Source organism: Acyrthosiphon pisum, unplaced genomic scaffold (assembly GCF_005508785.2).
Source record: "Acyrthosiphon pisum isolate AL4f unplaced genomic scaffold, pea_aphid_22Mar2018_4r6ur Scaffold_92;HRSCAF=459, whole genome shotgun sequence".
In the NCBI taxonomy this organism is placed as follows: domain Eukaryota; kingdom Metazoa; phylum Arthropoda; class Insecta; order Hemiptera; family Aphididae; genus Acyrthosiphon; species Acyrthosiphon pisum.
In genome coordinates this window covers 38,884-51,901 of record NW_021779364.1, presented here as the reverse complement: position 1 = coordinate 51,901, position 13,018 = coordinate 38,884, and positions in this window count along the sequence as shown.

The following is a 13,018-nucleotide window of genomic DNA, read 5'->3' as shown; positions in this document are numbered from 1 at the left end:
TATACAAAATAATATTTTTTATGTACACAACGCTATTATTTTTCAATAAACAAAAACAATTGTTTAGTTTATCATTTATTAAATTAAATGAAAGTCTATCATCCGAATAAATTGAATATTGCTCGATTTCTAGGTTTGAAAAAATTCTGAAATAGGGCCATTGTTATGTTTCATACGAAATGTAATTGAAAGTTTTTGTTGTTGTTGAATATTTAATGTTTCTCGTTCTAAGTAACGTTTTGTAACCTGTTGCAATGGTTTATCATACTTTTTTAATAGTTTTTTAATAAAAGTCATGTTATTTTCAAATTTAAATGCAGAAAATATATCTAATGGCCCAAACTTTTTAACATCATTTGCTAAATGCATTAAATTATGAATATTGTGAGATACAAAACATTTTCCATATAAATTTTGAATCTGATATATAAATTTGTTTAAAAGTGAATGAGAATATTTGATAAATTGTTCAGATTTTGCCAATATAGGGTTAATTAAAATTGATATAGCTACATGTAATACAATAAAGTTATTATATATATCTGGTTTTAAAATTGATTTCAATACCACTGGACCAGTATACAAAAGAAATTGTCGGTACTCTGTTGCTTTCCAATGTCTGTATTCTGTTAATCCTCTTGGTTTTCTTGCAAAATCATTTGGTGTACATTTTTGTATTTCTATTAAGTTTACAGATATACGTTTGACTACAGATAATGGTATCCACACTGTAAGTGGCCCCTCAAGCCATAAAGTTACCAATTTTTTTACAACTCCAATACAAACGAGGTGCATGTAATCAAGAGGGGTACCTGAAATTAAACCAAAATTTGGCAAACTGTTTAGAATTGATACACCATTCTGACAGTCTTTGTAATAATTTTCACCAAACAATGTGTCACATCTAAGAATAAACTCATCTTCTTCGTTTGGTGATGGAAAACAAACTCTACCATTAATACCATTAGTTCTTATGTATGTTCCAGTAATTATACATTTTGAGCAGCTATTATATCCGTTGTGAGACTTAATATGAAGTACAAATGATTTTGCCGGTACATCGCATATTAAAGCAGCTAAGTTAACACAAATTACTTCTCCTTCTGATGTAGGTAGTCCTTCATTAACTAGTGGGATTAATTCAGAAATGAACTCTTCGAGAAATTCATTTGAAGACTTTGGTTTTTCATATCCATGGAAAATACCAACCATAAAAACTTTATTAGTTAAACGAAGATCAGAGCACATAATTGGCCAAAAACTACTTTTATTGGATTATGATAAGGGTAAACCATCAATGTTTATAATTAGGTCAATTTTTTTAACAATTTGTATTTTTTGTTTTAATTCTATTACAATATGGTTTAAAGCCTTAACCAGTCCAAAGTGACAATAGTTTCCACCTTCAATTGGTTTGACATTAACTCTTCTCTGTGTACCTAATAATGTTCTAGCATCGTTGGGTAAATCGAAATTTGTGAATTTATTCCAAATTTTTAACATTGAAGTTAACATAGCTTGAGTAGTATTGTTTTCAAAATGCCATCTCAACAAATCTTTCTTTAATAAATCACTGTCATATTTATTATTATTACTCAAATGTAAATCATTCGAATCAGTCTCTTTATTACAATCGTTATCATCATCACTGCTACCTGAACCAGATAAGCTATCTATAGGACTATCCAAATCTGAAGTTAGTGCTAGATATGATGATGAAGAGTTACAAGCTGACCCTGATGAAGATAGTTTGGCATGATCATCATAATTTGGTGAAATTGGGGATTCAACTTCAGTAATTATATTGTTATTAACCGCAGTACTTGAAGTGTATATTATTGATTGGTTGTCTGTATTATTTAATTTCCCAAGGTTATTGATATTAGTATCATGATTACTATACGATGTAAGTGTTAGTGGATCATATGCATCATCAGATTCAGTTAGAGATGAGTCATCTGTACTATGAATGTTAATAGTATAATTTGATTGATTCACTCTTCGTATATGTCTTTTAGAACACTGAGTTAACAATTTGCGGCGTTTGTTAAAATGGTCCATAATAATATTATATATATGTTTATTATTATTATTATTATCTATAAGTAATACATCTTAAATATAGTATACCTATTATATATTACCTATATTATGAAGAGTTAAAGGCGTATTACCAAATACCCTGTAGTATAATATAATAATAAGTTTATTATTATTTATTAAATATACGTACCTTATCCGACTATATGTATATATAAGATATAAATCTGTCGTGTACAGACTTTAACACATCTTGTAAATAGTGGTTGGTAAGTTATTACTTATTTGTATACAAATAAATGGGGTAAAAATGAATACCTATAAGTAGAATGATGCAAATTGCAATTGTTAATTGTATTTACGTAATAACTTCTTAACTGAAAATGACAATTAAATAATTAATAACTATAATATCAACTATTATCATAGAATATAACCGCATTATTTTGAAATTATAATCATAATTATAATATGATAGTATTATCATGATATATATTATCAATATGCAACATTATAGATTATTTATCAATATCTAAATATATTTCCGAAATGTATAGTTACGTAACATTCTCAATATAGGTGTATATAACGGATTTATAATGATATATATATCGCACGATATCGAATTTTCGGTTACGACCTATCAGGTATATTTATGTTTCAATAATAATGTTATATAACATGTACGATGTATCGGATATATTAATGTTTTAATTCTAATGTTAAATAACATTTATAACATATCGGATATATACATGAAGTACATTTAATGTTTTATATTAGGTACCATCATATCAGATATATGTTTGAAGTGTGTATTATGTTATGTAATGAATATGAAATATTGAAAGGTATCTGCGACATCAAGTTATATATTTGAAATATCCTTTGCTGTTAGGGTATGAGCTTATATACATTCTATGGTTTTACATTTATTGCACCAATGTCAATTTGTTATAGGAAAATCTAAAATACCAGTTTTTCAACAATTGTTTATATTTGTCTTGTACTTTAGAATACTATGATACCAGCATTAGTATGGGTACTTCATAATAATTCTCTGGTCATATCTTAATAGCATGTGAATCAAGATATAGCTTAATTTTAGTATGTGCTTGTACTTGTACAGTTGTACATTGCGTAAAGCCAGGAACGGACTGGGAATACAATTTGGCCCCGGGGAAACAGAAAATTCGGCCTAATTTTGGGCTAATAATAAACTATTTATAAGTTATTGGCCCAAGTTTGTTTTAAGCAGCCCAATTTTTCAACAGGCCCAGGCGGGGGAAGCTCAAAATTAATAGCTGCATGCTTGTATTTGTTTTTAACTTTTTAAGGAAACTATTTATGTTACCATAAAAGGTAAATAATATATAGCATCGATAAAAGATAGAAAAATATACTTGTTGAAATTACTTTGATCACTGTATTATATTACCAGGGATGGGCAGTTAGCGTACCATTTTTAAGTGGCCCGTGCTACATTTTAATTACTTTATTAAAATTCAATATTTCTATATTTTAATTTATTATATTGATAAAATTATTGAAATCGATATAATGTTTGTTGTAAAACGTAGATAATTAAAGATAGGAATTAATATATTGAATATATTATATCTAATACGAATTTGAAAAACATATCAAAAAACCTAAATCCTTCAATAAAAGTCATATATTTATGAAACCTTTTAGGATTGAAGCAGAAACGTCCCTAGACCAGTTACCCGTTCTTAAAAGTGTATTAACTCAATTATTAAGGGAGTAAATGTTGTGATCAAAATTTGAACTTTCAAAAAAAAACGAATTGGCGGAAAATTTTGTTTTGCCAATTTCTCAAATACGAGACGCGGCTTTTTTGAGTTCAGAAATCTAGAGGTGTCACTGCATTGAACCTCAAATATTTCAAGACGATACAACCCATATTGAAGGAGTTAGTAGGTACTTCAAAGTGTACATCCAATGTTGTGTTGTTAGCTCAAATATATATTATATTATAGAGTGAATTGTTCTATTATTTTATAGGTTTTAATATTTTATTCTTATATACCTATCGATTTACATTAATAAATAATGATCTACATGCCTACTAAAATAAATGTGAAAAAAAAGTTCAAAAAAATTATTATTACTTAAAACGTTATACAGACGTATACCTACGGAAACGTCTGGTTATATACATATTGCGTTTTTCAACTTTTCGCTACTCCGATTACGGGCGAAATAATGGTCGCACGTACTTTGACAATAGACCCTTTTTGAATCCTCGTACACCAAAAGACAATAATCTCGAGTTTTGTAGTGATCGAACGAAAACACAAAATCCAAATTACACGTAGCTACGTAATTTTTTAAGTACAAAAACACACAAAAAAATCATAATTCTCGAACCAAAAGTTAGATAACCTCGATCTCGGTACCCATTGATACGGCGCAAAATCCTCTATAACACCAGACTACAAAAACGGCTCGCCGTGCCCAAAATCTAAGTGTCCGTGCCGAAAACCCCGAAAAACGTAAATTTTGAACTTTTGAAGCCCTAAAAGACGGAGAAAAACGGCTCCTATGGTACCGACACAAGATACCAAATTTGATCACTGACCTCCAAACTATATAAATCTCGAGTTTCAAAAACGTCGAACAAAAATTAAACCTTTTCCAAAATACACCTGGGGGGGGGGGGGGGCACCGACTCCGGGAGTACCTTTTAGAAGGGCCTAAACCGAAACATTTGGGAACTTAAAAGTATCATATTATCTTAACATAAGATTCTTATGTGAACGTCATCTACAACTTATAAATGATTTATTGAACTTTAAAAACTATTGCATATTTATACGTTTGTTCGCATTTGGTAATTACGCCAGCAACATACAATGTTAGTAGTTTTCCTAGAAGTAGTTACCTATTCATATAATCACATCGATAATAAATCTATTTAAGGGGGTTGGAGCGTAATCAATTCTAAGGAGTAAAAACTAGGCATTTTATATTTCTGTTAATCTGGGTTTTGTGTATGTGTTGAAAGTAAATGAACATTAGTTTGCGTAATTCGTAGTACTGATCACGTTTTATAGGGGCATCATAGTGACCGGGATGTACGTCTGTAATTTTACCTACGCGCATGCACATGTCACCATTTATTGATTTATAAAATGAAAAAACATTTTTTTTCAAAAAATACCACCTCTGACTTAAATCACTGCGCTCAGTAGGATGTTCCGATTTTAATTTTGAAAGCAGATTTGAATTCTCCTCTAAATATACTATGCTTTAACTGTCGTAAATTGTTCATATTTTATATCAATGTCTTTAAATTTGAATTATGAATATGTTCTATTTTTACTCTTTTTGTTAGTAAATTTCTAAGTAAAAAAAATTAAAATTCAGAAAAATGAAATTATCAAAGCATAGATAATTTAGTGACAAATTCAAATTTGCTTTCAAAATTAATATCGGAACATTATATTAGGCATAGTGATTGAAGTCGTGAGCTATGTTTTTGACCGAAAATAAATCACGCTCCAGCCCCCTTAAGAGTGTTAAACATGAACAATTGTTTATATAATTGATGAACTTTAAATTTCAATCATCAAATTTTATGAATTATGATGAATGCGTCTCGAAAATAATTATAACTAAATGTATTTTGTGGACAACAGGTATAAACGTAATAAGTATAGTAAATTAGTAAATGACAGATGAATATTATAATATTAGCTATATGTACTCTATTCAGAACTGTAAATTGTGGTCGTCTGTTTGTGGATGAGATTAATCCTAGATAGGTGAACGAGAAATGGTGAAATCTAAAGTTTATCGATAGAGAATTTTTTGGAGATTCCATTTAAATAGTAGGTAACAGGTGTAAGATGTAGATGATTATAATAAAATATTACACTTTAATAAAAATGTTGTCATAACTGTAGGTATAGGTAATCAATGTAATCAATAAATTATTGATTATTTAATATATAAAGCGACAATGTGAAACGAATTTTAGATTTTGTTTATTTTTTATTTAATATATAATATTTATATTCATAAAAAATTATGTCTGTGGAGGGGGGGGCCGCTAGGCCCGCCCTGGAACCGTCCCTGCTCTTGATCGAAAATATTTCGATAGTTATATAGTCACCATACCACGCTTCCTGTCCTATGAAGGCCTGTGTATTCATACTGTAAAATGCAAAATGTCTTAAAAATTAAGAAATAAAATGCTATTTTTTTTTAAATTAAAATTAGTATTTACAAAAACATTGAATAATAATAAGTATTTTTTTAATCGAGTTGGCATAATAAATTGGAGCCTGTAATAAAAAAAAATTTTAATAATTATACATTACATTTGCATTTGCATTAACAATATTTTTTATCGAGTAGACATCAATTATAAAATATGATGTATAATTAAGTCACTTCTTTGGATATTTGCATCCTTCTTAAAATCTTTAAATTAATTTCAAACTATTATGATTCTGCTCCTAATTTTAATAGTAGTCTGGTAGTATTATTATCTAGTGCTCATAAAAACTCTAAAACCATGTTTAAAAAATGTTGCATATTTTATTATATGATTAGGTATATTATTTATATTATAATATTATTCAATAATAGTTATCTTATAAGCTTCAAATTAATTTTGAAAAAATTTTTAGTTTTTTTGGTGTTTTTAGCAACTTGCTCATTTTTTTCTTTTGCAAGTAAATATATAACTCTTGTTTTGACGTAATACGTTATGATATATTTGGTTAATATTTGACTGTGTATTGAGCAACCAACCTTTGTCAAAAATTGTGTTTATATATTTCTTCAGTAACTACGAATTATGTTAGAAAAATAAACAGTGATAAATGTAGGTATATGAAGTTTTTAAATTGAAATGCAACATTACAAACATGATCTTTTACCGGGACAGATAGTTATATATATTTAGATATTTTACAGTATAATCTAGTACAGTGCTTCTCATATGTTTTTGACACGAGGCTCTCTAAATTTAATGTAAAACTGTTAAGGCCTCCTTAATCGAAATTATTAATTGTTTTTTCTAAATTAGGTATATGCTAAAATAACATACATACTATTTCACACAGATAAATTATTGAAATGTATAGTAAATTAATGTTTTAATATACTTTTGAAAAATATTAATAATGGTATCAAAATTTAAGTATTTAAACTTTTCCCATAGACGCTAAAGTCTAAAGAAAATAACCATTGATCTGATCTAAGATGACTATATAAATCTATCAACAATTTTGCATATAGATATGTTTCTATCCCCAGGATCTCAGATAATATATAATAATATATAGGTACAACTGAGTAATAACTAATAAATGCTTATAAAAAGATATTCAAAATATATGCATTTTGGTAACACATAGGTAATATGAATACTAGTATAATACTAGTACTAGTATTATGAATTGTATTTAAAATCAATATATTAATTAATAATTAATAATTATTATTTGTTAATTATAACACTTTGAAAGCATTATGTATGATAATTTAGTGAATTAACTCTTACATTTTTCATATATTTTTTTTGTGGTAGGAAATTTAAATGACAATTTAGTTAATTATATTTAATAATATTAATAGTTGTATTTGATAAAAAAGAAAGTATTTAAATACATGCATACAAATAATTTAGAACAAAGAAGTAATTATGTAATGAAAAGTTTTGAATTTTATTCCTTAAATCGTAATATATTTCAAATTTTCTATGGCTTTGGTGTACTAAGGTGTTATTTTTTCGGCCTCTTTAAGACATAAAGCACTCTCGGACCTCGGTAGCGACGACTATTTGTATTAAAATTTTCAATCAAGTTTTCAAACAAGTGACGACACCTTATCAATACACCTTGCGAGTTGCGAATTATCTAGTAGTTAAATAGATAATCTTAGATTGTAAATTATGATAACGAATTGTTAATTAGTGTAACCACGGTTCAGGTTTTAGACAGTAACCACTTAATTGAGGTTATGATCTATCTAAAACTATAGAACAATATAGAAGCGAAACTCGATCAGCTGATTGGGGTCTTGTTTACCTATGATCTGAAGTCTAAACCTCCGAAAAACATGGAAACGTTTATGATGTTAGACCCAAAGTCACCCTTATTAAGTAAACGTTTACCGGAACGTAGGAGGGGTACGCTCACTAATAAACTGTATAATACAGTATAATAATATGGTATAATTATTACAGTTCAGTGGATAATTTTTGCGGGCCGCGGGGTCGGCTTGTTTACCCTATTTCACGTATGCCACAATCGCGGAGTGTCGTATCCCTGCCTATATGGCTCTCGTTCGGTACAGTGCTATATTATAACAACGAACCTATTTTTGGATACCCAACAAAAACCAGCTGCGGGGAACTGACGCTAAATTGTCCACCGCCTGGTCATGTTCTTGGAAATAATTCTGGGTATTTCCAATATAAATAATATTATGATAATGGTATGAAGAAACATTTGTTTCTAAGCACTTTTGTCATTCATCCGATTGTTTTATTTATTTCGCGCTAGTTGGTAAGTTTTAATCTTATCCGTTTATTAATTACATTTGTATGCTTACCTACCATACTTGTTGGCAATAAACTTGTTTATTAAAAATGGATGATCTCACTGGATACAGATTTAATGGCGGAATACGAAACGGAATCCGGTGAGCTTAAAAAAATACCATTAATGGCATTAACTATTAAACTTCAATCATTTTAACTTAATGCATTACCTATATTTATGTATATACCTATCCACATAATTACCTATTTATATATTTTCAGATATTTAGTATGCAAAACTAATTATTGTAAAGGTTCTGCTAAAATTCTAGCCGACGGTAAGGTACAAATTATTACAGATCACACACATGATCCAAATGAACAAACATTCCAGCTCAAGGAATTAAAAAAAAAGTTCCGTAGCATTCTTGTTGAAAGATCTAAAAAGGAAACCAAAAAACTGAGGTTAATCTATGACGAAGAGATTCTAAGGTATGAATATTATTTTTATTTATTGGAATTATTATATTAGGTGACAAAATACAATAAACTTCTACGCAGAACGTACTTGCTTGATGAGTAGGTACTTAATACTTACAGGTACCTAGGTACCTAATGTGCTGATCATACATTATAGCTTAATTTGGTTTTCTACGTTAATGTATGGTTGATTCGTTCTCTGCTTAAATATTAAATGTTGTTAACAGTGGTGTAGTTATAAATATTGTTTTGGGTGTACACCTAAATAGAGAAATATATAATACATATAGATGTATAATCCATACGTAGGAGGCTCTACCAATTTACATAAATTTATCTATAATTATAAATTTATTTAAATACATAATAATATATAATTCCATTATAGCTATTTTGTTTATTTATTATTAATTATAATAAATAAAATATTCCACAGCAATTTTTGTCTGTTGGTTCTTTTTATGGCTCCACTTTCCTTGAACGGTTATCATTGGCTGATCTGTGCTGCAACAACCAGCTTCCAACATATTTGATTGGGTTCCATACACTAAGAGATGGCCATTTATATTGATTAACATAAGATTTGCTATATTTTTTATTGTCAATTTAGCTCTTAGATCGGAACATATTATATTAATTAAGCTAAATCCCTGTTCACATTCTGCTGTAGAAACTGGCAATGTTTTTATAAGTATATCTAATTCCTGTATTTCTTCATTAATTTTATTTGTGTGAATACAATTTCTCATTCCTTGAACTAGTTCAGATGTATTTAATACAAATCTACGGCCCAATTGTTGTATTTCATTTTCACCATGTCTTATATCAATATTTATTGACCATGTATTTTTGTTTAAAATTAAAATTTAAAATTTTTATATAAATGGTTATTTAAAGCAAGAAAATATTTTCCAAATTGTTTGAACTGCTCTATAGCACCTGGCCATCTTTTAAAAATATCATATCTTATTCAGCACATAATTTTAAGTTTGTTTTTGTTTTTTGGTGATCTGTTGTTTAAAGCAGAAAGACCATCCAAAAATGCTTTAAAATGATTTGTGCTAATTGCATCTTTTACTGTATCATTGAGAGCTAACTCTATTCTATGGTTCATACAATGTCAACTAAATATCAGAGGATATTTATCTTTAAGACTTTGGCTACTCCATTTTTTTTACCAAGGAGAACACTGGCCCCATCACTGACAAATGACACCTGGTTTTTTTGAAGAAATGTTTCATCAAAGCCACATTTATGAAGGCAGGCTAATAGTTTATCAACAATATTGACAGCTAATTGATTATTAAATTCAACAAGATCCAAAAGCATACAAATAGGATCATCATTAGATATTGCAGATTTAATATAAACAACATATAGCACTTTGAACTCAAAGTTGTGGATTCGTGAATAAGTATTGACAATTTGGCGCTACAATCAATGATAATAGTCTTAACTAACTGTTCTCTCATTTTAAAGTTCAATTAATTAAAATGATTGTCAAATGGCCTATTATATTTAGCTATGTAATATACAGTGTGGAAAATATACTCAGTATTAACATGGTATTTTTGTAACTGCCCCAAAATTTTTTTACAAAATGTTCATAAGCATGTCGATGAGCTAATGTTTTTTTACTTTTTTATTTCTTAGTTAGCCACCCTGATTTGATTTTTTAAATGATTGCCTTCATCAACTGTATACATATACTCCATTCTTCACTAATTTCAACACCTCTCTTCTTAATTGTCTTTAATGTACCAATTACTTTGCAATATTCACAGCCAATTTTTTGTTTGGAACAAAATAATCTTAGATACCTTGATTTTTTTTCAATCCATGGATCAAAAGTCCATACCATCTTCTTTCTATAAACAATTTTAAATAATAATTATTAATTTAATATACTGTTAACTATTGTAAATTTATCACTTTCGTTATTATACTTTATACTTAACTATTAATGTAGTGTTCTAAATACTTTTTTTATTTTTGAAATTATAATACAAAATAAAAATAAAATATTTTTAACAGTTTATACAACTATTATTTAATTTAAGAAAGATCTAACAATAAGTGCTATAAAATATATAAAATACAATTTAAATTAAAAATAATTTGTATAATGATTTATTTTAATGTGAAAGATAAATACAATTTTCAAAAAAATTTTAAAAGGTGGGCTAGTAAGAGGATGTCAGATCTCTGTTTGTTTTCTCTACCTGGCCCACGCACAACATAGACAAAACGCATTTATGCTGAATCATTTTTTTGATTCATTTTAGAGTAAAATTACCTATTACAAAAATGAGGATTATATTTTTGTGGGCATGACATATTAGTTTTATATTTTATTGTTATTTGACTTTGTATTAGACTTTCAAAATAAAAAAATAAAAAAACCTTTTGTAAATTTAAATAATGTTTAAATTGTTTGGAGACACTATTTAGACAAATCTGTATGTCATATCCTCAAAAATTTTATCCTATATTGTTTTTGTAATGGGTGATTTAACTCAAAGATAACTCAAAGAAAATGATTCTGCGTAAGTGTATTTTGTCAATGTTGCATGTGGGCTTGAAAGAGAAAACAAACAGTGCGATGAAATCCTCTTAAAACATAATATATAATACATAAACATAAACATCATTATTAAATAAAATTATGCTTAGAATCTAATTTAAAAATAAATTTACAATTCAAAAACATGATAATATTGAAATTTTATATTACTTATTATGCAGATGTGGAAAATTTGGACATGTCAAACAATATTTCATTTAGAGACATTAGGGAAATCCATATGGAAAACCAACGAGATCCACCCTTATCGTTTGACGGTATGTTTTAAACTAAGTTAAACATTTTTGTTAAATTCTAAATGTATGATTAATTTTAATCATTGAAAGATCTTTTAAATTTTAGAAAATGAAGAAGACTATGTTATTCCTGAAGACAATGATCCTCTTGAATTAGAATACAGAGATATGATAGAGCAAGAAAGAATTGAGCAACTTGATAATTTACCATTTGCACCTGTTCCAGCCATAGGTACTACCAATATTATATTAATTGAACTCACCAAATGTATGTGCTATATGCAAATCAAATAGAAGTACATACGCACTAGTTCCATGTGGTCATCGAGCCCTATGTGAGGAATGTCAATAGTTATTGGAGCAACAACGCTGTCCTATATGCACACAACCATTTGATACAATAATAAGAATTTGGGATGCATAAATTTAATTTAAAATTTGAAACTTTTAATACAATTATTACATCCATTTAAGTATTATAAAATATATATTGCCAGTTATAATAAATTATTATGTTATAAGTGATTTTTTATACTTTCTTTATGTTTATATAAATAGTGTAATAAAATTGGTCATATTATTTTGTTGGTTTGTACAAAATTGGTAAGTAGATACACAGTCCATACCCTTTTTTTTTCAGATTTTAACCGATGATGCCGTGGGAATTGCTTTCGCATTACTGCCGCGGCGCTAATATATGATTTATACCTATTATATATAAGGCTAATTTATAATATACATTTATACCTAAATTCAATGTACATATTATATACCTAGGTATTTTGAAAATTGAAATTGTAGAAAAATATAACATATTATGTTCTATTGCTCTAGTGGCATAGATTATCTGATTAGTATTAGTATTAAAATTATTTAATATTACTCTACAGTTATTCTTCATACAGTTCCACTGAAAAAAAGTAATGATAAAATTATAACCTATTGATTTGAACCAACACTGTCCATTTGAGTGATAAAGAATTACATTTTAATTATAATAATTCTTAAATAGTAGGTATTTATAATAATTATGACCACCAGATATAAAAATCTAAAAAAAAGAAATATATTTTACATTCTAAAAATTAACTACTGATCTATTATACTAAATATGTTATTTATTTTGACATTGTGATAAATAAACATACACAATTTTATTTG